Source organism: Ovis canadensis, chromosome 3 (assembly GCF_042477335.2).
Source record: "Ovis canadensis isolate MfBH-ARS-UI-01 breed Bighorn chromosome 3, ARS-UI_OviCan_v2, whole genome shotgun sequence".
Lineage (NCBI taxonomy): Eukaryota > Metazoa > Chordata > Mammalia > Artiodactyla > Bovidae > Ovis > Ovis canadensis.
The window spans coordinates 40,238,556-40,244,352 of record NC_091247.1 but is presented as its reverse complement, the minus strand read 5'-3'; the positions used below and the strand labels follow the sequence as shown (position 1 = coordinate 40,244,352).

Sequence of the window (5,797 nt, the reverse complement as noted above, 5' to 3'; positions counted from 1 at the left end):
GCCCCTCCTGAGCTAACCAGAATGATCAGGGAGCAGGGGTGCTCCCATCTTAGGACTCAGGCTGATAGAAGAAAAGTTCACATACTGAGGTCTGAGAAAGTTATTCTGGCTTATCAATGAGCTCAGTTGAATTTCATGTCAACTAAAACAGCCTGTTTGTGGCCTTTCAAGCAACAAAGTGTGGAAAATTCTTAAAGAGATGGGAATCTGTATGCAGGTCAAGAAGCAACAGTTAGAATCAGACATGGAAACACAGACTGGTTCCAAATAGGGAAAGGAGTACATCAAGGCTGTATGTTGTCACTCTGCTTATTTAACTTATACGCAGAGTACATCATTCGAAATGCTGGGCTGGAATCAAGATTGCTGGGAGAGATATCGATAACCTCAGATATGCAGATGACACCACCCATATGGCAGAAAGTGAAGAGGAACTAAAGAGCCTCTTGATGAAAGTGAAGGAGGACGGTGAAAATGTTGGCTTAAAACTCAACATTCAGAAAACTAAGATCATGGCATTCAGTCCCATCACTTCATGGCAAATAGATAGAGAAACAGTGGAAACAGACTTTATTTTGGGGGAGCTCCAACATCACTGCAGATGGTGACTGCAGCCATGAAATTAAAAGACACTTGCTCCTTGGAAGAAAAGCTATGACAAACCTAGACAGCATATAAAAAAGCAGAGACATTACTTTGCCAACAAAGGTCTGTCTAGTCAAGGCTATGGTTTTTCCAGTAGTCATGTATGGATGTGAGAGTTGGACTATAGAGAAAGCTGAGCGCCAAAGAATTGATGCTTTTGAACTGTGATGTTGGAGAAGACTCTTGAGAGTCCCTTGGACTGCAAGGAGATCCAACCAGCCAATCCTAAAGGAAATCAATCCTGAATATTCATTGGAAGGACTGATGCTGAAGCTGAAACTCCAATACTTTGGCCACCTGATGCAAAGAACTGACTCATTGGAAAAGACCCTGATGCTGGGAAAGATTGGAGGCAGGAGGAAAAGGAGATGACAGAGGACGAGATGGTTGGAAGGCATCACTGATGCAATGGACATGAGTTCGAGCAAGCTCTGGGAGTTGGTGATGAACAGAGAAGCCTGGTGAGCTGCAGTCCATGGGGTCGCCAAGAGTTGGACATGACTCAACGACTGAACTGAACTGAAGCATGCACTGTACATCTGCCTCAATTATTAGAGAAAAGGGCACATTGACCAAAAGTAAAGAATGTCCATGTAAAATATAGTGGTGACTCACTGTGTACGTGCTGATCTGGCTTTTCTGACATCTTGATGGAATGTGTACCTGATTTATTTAGTGTTCTTTGTTCTGACAGATATAGAACCATGCTGGAAATCGTGCTTCTCTGGAGGAGTTCCTCAGTCATCTGAGAGCTGTCTCCAGACTATAACCCTTGGGCTTCCCTGATGGCTCAGCTGGTAAAGGATCTGCCTGCAACCCAGGAGATAAAGGAGGTGTAGGTTCAGTCCCTGGGTTGGGAAGATCCTCTGGAGCAGGAAATGGCAACCCACTGTGGGATTCTTACCTGAAAAGTCCCATGGACAGAGGAGCCCGGTGAGCCACAGTCCAAAGGGTCACAAAGAGTCAGACACGACTGAGCGCAAGCACGTAGTCCTCAGTTAGCTCAAATAAAATGCTCCCATTTCTACTATAGAATTCTTATTTATTGATTTATTAATTATTTTCATCAACAAGGCCCAAAATTCCAACCAAGATGAAGGTTGCAGTAGTTCCCACATTGAAGTCAGGCTACGTCGGCAGAGAAGCAGGCCAGCAGCTGGGCAACCAAGACTGCAGATGCGTGTAGACAGGTTTTTTGGTCCCCGTCTGCCCTGTGGACACCAAGCTCCAGCATCAGACCTGGAGGACAGCAGCCTTACAGACTACTTAACCAGCTTAACCAGTTCCCACAATTGCATGTCAAACCCTTGTAATAAGCCCGCAGTCACTCTGCTTCTCTGGTTGAACACTAACTGATACCCACCCCCAAATCCTCCCAGTAGAGTGCTCTTTAGTATAAGTTATCTAGAGCAGCAGTCCCCAAATGTTTTGGCACCAGGGACCAGCTTCACGGAAGACCACAGCCGGCAGGTCCAGGGGGTGGGTGGTGGGTGGTTTTGGGGTGATTCAAACACATAACATTTATTGTGCACTCTATTTCTATTATTATTACATCAGATCCACCTCAGATCATCAGGCATCTCAGACCCCAGAGGCTGGGGACTTCTGATGGAGAATCCATTTCTGTTGCTTGCAGATCCTAAATCCCAAACCATACACATTGCCTAATGTATTTTTAAATGTTTTCAAGATATTAAAAAAAAGTTTTCAAAATGTAAAGCGCTAAATCGTGCATGTTGCTGTTCCTTTTGCTAGTATAGACTGTGCTAAGAAGAAAGAAACTCTAGGATCAGATGGACAATCAAATCTGAACTCTGCCAGGTAATACACAACTTTGGTTAAGATACTTACTCATTCTGAGCCTGAGTCCCCCTTTGTAAAAAGTGGGTGAAAGTTAGCAGTTAGCGCTAATATCCACACATACAAGAGAATCTCAAGCTGTCACTGGCTTAAACAAGAAACACGTTCATTAGTCTTCAGGTAGAAGCAGACGCGGTAAATAGACTGTGCGGACTTGGGGGCTCCGAGGTCTTCAGGACTCAGGCTCCTCATCCTCTAGGCTCTACCCCCTTCCTCAGGGTCCCCTACCCCTACCCTATGGTGGGCATACCTACCTGAAGGAGAGGCTGGCAAATGTAATCTTCATTATGGGCTGTGATAAAGACTGGGCTTCTGTCACTGATGAAGGAGGTAACCCTGGGCGTGGACTGTTGTTATGTGTGGTGGAAAGTGCTGCCCAGCCCACCTGTGAGCGGTGCTTTTCCTTCTCCCCTCCTCCCCTTACAGTGCTCCTTGCCCGCTCCTCCCCCCACCGAACTCCTCCCAAATGCATCAGCAGCTTTCACCGATGCATCGAAAAGATGAAGTTCAGAGTCTGGGTTCCAGAGATGGACAAGCTACATTTATTTCTTTTTTAAATCATTTTTTAAAATTGAAGGATAGTTGATTTACAATATTGTGTTAGTTTCAACTGTACAGAAAAGTGGTTCAATTATATATACGTATATGTCTATATTCTTTTTTTGTCTGATTCATTTCCATTGTAGTGTAGAGGGAGCCTCTTTAAAAGTAGGTAAATTACATTGTAATTTGTTAAATTAATTTTTATTGGCGTATAATTGCTTTACAATGTCGTGTTACTTTCGGTTGTACAGCAAAGTGAATCAGCTGTGAAAGTGAAAGTTGTTCAGTCGTGTCCGACTCTTTGTGACCCCATGGACTGGGGACTGACAGGCTCCTCTGTCCATGGAATTCTCCAGGCAAGAATACTGGAGTGGGTAGCCATTTCCTTCTCCAGGGGATCTTCCCAACCCAGCAATCAAACCCAGGTATCCCACGTTGCCGGCAGATTCTTTGCCATCTGAGCCACCAGGGAATCAGCTATGCATATACACAATTCTCCTCTTTTCGGATTTTCTTCCCATTTAGGTCACCACATACCACTGAGTAGAGTTCCAGTATATTCTCATTAGTTATCTATTTTATACATAGCATCAATAGTGTATATGTGTTGATCCCAATTTCCCAATTCATCCCACCCCCACCCCAAACCGCGTTTCTGTACTCCTGGAGCTCCTGCTTCCTGGCCGCGGGGCTTTGGGTAAACCTCCTAACCTCTTGAAGCCTGTTGTTCAGCTGCAAATCTCCACAGCAACAGTGCTGACCTCCAAGTTTTGTGGTGAAGAGTGAACAAGTTACTGCGAACGGGGAGACAGTATGGTGCCTGCCACATAGTTACTAAGCAGTAAATATTAGCTGTGATTATTGTCAATGTGATTATTTTTATGTTACCTGGGTCAAGTTTCTCCAGAGACAAACTAATGGTGTTTTTTCCCCTCTGGGTTCATTCTTCACAGCTTTCTTCAGCTTCGGGAGCCTGAACAGTGAGAAATAGGATGAGGCTTAGAAGCTTTACTGAGCAGATTTGGGAAGTCCAGTGCACGCCCGATGGCCCTTCACACATAAGTAAGGAGCCTAGCTGCCAGGACTCCCCTCCTGAGCCCTCCGAGGAGTTCAGGGCCCCCCTGGGTGGGTGCTAACAGTCTCCCCTTGTCTATCCTTCCGAGTCTGCTGTTCAGTGGCCGTGAGGACCAGGCCAGCTTCTTCCCACAGCACAGGAGTGTGACTGTTATCTCTCACCAGATAAGCAGTGTGTTCAGCCCAGGTCAAACACTCACTTATCTGCAGGTGCTAAGCACCAAGCCTCTGCCTTTCTTCCTCCAGTCACTTCCTGCTCACTCTTAACGCCTCTGAGCGTGGTGTGGTTCGCTCACCTGATCTCAGCTTCTGGCTTGAGGCCTGAGAGGTGGTGTCCTGGTTCCAGGGGACTGGAGTGTAGAGTGGCTTCCTTGGGCAGTGCACGGAGAAGAGCCCTGGGCCAGGGTCAGGGGATGCAGAACCCAGCCTGTCTCCAAATGAACCATGGGTCTTAGCCGTTTCTGACGCCTCTTCCAGAGCTGACAATTCTGATTTGCTGCGAAAGGCCCCTGAGTGAGCATTCTTAGGGCCTGTGGATGAAGAATGTTGCCTGCCATATCAGGAAGCAAAGGGTGTTGTGGCCATCAGCTACTGCAGCTGCCCCTAGAGTTCACCCTGAGGGAACTCAGGATGGAGAAAACAGGACACTGGCCTTCGATAGTTAAGGTGCTTATCAAAGAGATGATTTTAGTGACTACTGTATCCTCTCATACAAAAAAAAGTGCTAAATCCATTAATTTAAGATGTCTGGTTTTCTTTAATCAACAGCAATCTTTTGATGCTCCAACAACCCGTTTTTTGTTTGTTTTGCTTTTTTAATGTTTGACTGAGCTAAGTCTTGGTTGCCCCCAGACTTTCTCTAGTTGAGGCAAGCAGGGACTACCCCCTGGTTGTGTGCAGGCCTGTCATTGCAGTGGCTTCTCTTGTTGGAGAGCACAGGCTTTAGGCACGTGAGCTTCAGCAGCTGTGGGCACGGTAGTTGTGAGAGGACTTCAATGCAGCACTCAGGCACTAGAGCACGTGGGCTTCAGCAGTTGCAGCTGGAGGGCGCAGTTGCAGTTGGAGGGCGCAGTTGCAGCTGGAGGGCACAAGAGCAAAGGTTCAGCAGTCGTGGTGCCCCAGCCTAGTGGCTACACAGAAAGTGGGATCTTCCCAGACCAAGGATCGATACCCCATCCCACACGTTGGCAGGAGAATTCTTAACCACTAGATCACCAGGGAAGTTCGACAACCTGGTTTTTGTTGCAAAACTCCTCTGTATCCTGGCTCCTCCCTTACTACTTCTTCAGAGCAGTCCCTCAGAGCTATCTCAGAGGCTGCCCCCTGGGGCTGGAGTCCATAGCAATCCACCAAATAAAACATAATTCTCAACGTGTATTTTTTTTTTTTTTCAGTCTACAGACCAACCAGAGAAGTGGAAGAAGATTTAAAATGAGGAGCCGGAAGTATGTCTTCAGCCTTCTGGTGAAGGAGAACTGTGAGTCTCTCTTGACTGCACTGTTGATTTAATGTTGTTTGTGTGGCTATGTGGTCCACGGTGCCCACAGTGGGCAGGTGGAGGCCTCTTGCTCATCAGCTTGTTCATGCAGAAATAGCTTGTGAGAGCAATAACTATCCCATGCAAATTCGGAGTAAGAAAGGTAGGGGAAAATTCTAGAATATTTGCAGGAAGTTA

At 46.5% G+C, this 5,797-nt stretch overlaps 1 long non-coding RNA gene across 1 annotated transcript; it reads right to left on the bottom strand.

The window, feature by feature from the left end:
* Positions 1–3,024: 3,024 nt before the first annotated feature.
* Positions 3,025–5,200, bottom strand: LOC138436804 (uncharacterized). Its single transcript, XR_011255618.1, has 2 exons — positions 4,419–5,200; positions 3,025–4,021 (listed from the first exon to the last, which is right to left on the bottom strand). It is a non-coding gene; the product is annotated as an uncharacterized lncRNA (long non-coding RNA).
* Between the last annotated feature and the right edge of the window lie 597 nt (positions 5,201–5,797).